The sequence below is a fragment of the Corapipo altera genome, unplaced genomic scaffold, assembly GCF_003945725.1.
Source record: "Corapipo altera isolate COAL_440 unplaced genomic scaffold, ASM394572v1 55162, whole genome shotgun sequence".
NCBI classification, from domain to species: domain Eukaryota; kingdom Metazoa; phylum Chordata; class Aves; order Passeriformes; family Pipridae; genus Corapipo; species Corapipo altera.
Genome location: NW_020889610.1, coordinates 1597 through 2043, shown reverse-complemented (window position 1 = coordinate 2043; position 447 = coordinate 1597). Strand labels below are relative to the sequence as shown.

Genomic DNA, 447 nt, shown 5'->3' with positions numbered 1-447 from the left:
CCCCCCGAGTCCCCCCAATCCCCCCGATCCCCTCGTGCCCACCCGATCCCCCTGATCCCCCCGTGCCCCCCCCCAATCCTCCCGATCCCCCCGTGCCCCCCCGATCCCTCCCAATCCCCCCGAGACCCCCGTGCCCACCGTGCCCGAGTTCAGGTATTTTTTCTTCTTCAGCTTCTTGCGGGGGTTCACGACCTGGGGGGGGGCACGGGGGGGGCTGCGACCACCCACACCGGGTGGGGGAGGACCCTGGGGGGGTCACATCCTGGGGGGACACTCTGGGGAGGGGTCACATCCCGGGGGACGGGGGGGGCACAGGACACCCCAGGGGCAGCGTGGGGGGGTGTCACACCTCGGGGAGTAGCAGGGGGGCACCCTGGGGGGGTGTCACACCCTGAGGGACGGGGTGGGCACAGGATACCCTGGGGGACGGGGGGGGGGGGGGGGGGG

At 73.6% G+C, this 447-nt stretch overlaps 1 long non-coding RNA gene across 1 annotated transcript in view; it reads right to left on the bottom strand.

Annotated features, from left to right (window-relative positions):
- Window positions 1-135: 135 nt before the first annotated feature.
- LOC113942253 overlaps window positions 136-447 on the bottom strand; it is a 1676-nt gene continuing 1364 nt past the window's right edge. Inside the window, exon 3 of the long non-coding RNA XR_003525875.1 lies at window positions 136-192. This is a non-coding gene — a long non-coding RNA (uncharacterized LOC113942253). The remainder of the gene's footprint in view (window positions 193-447) is intronic.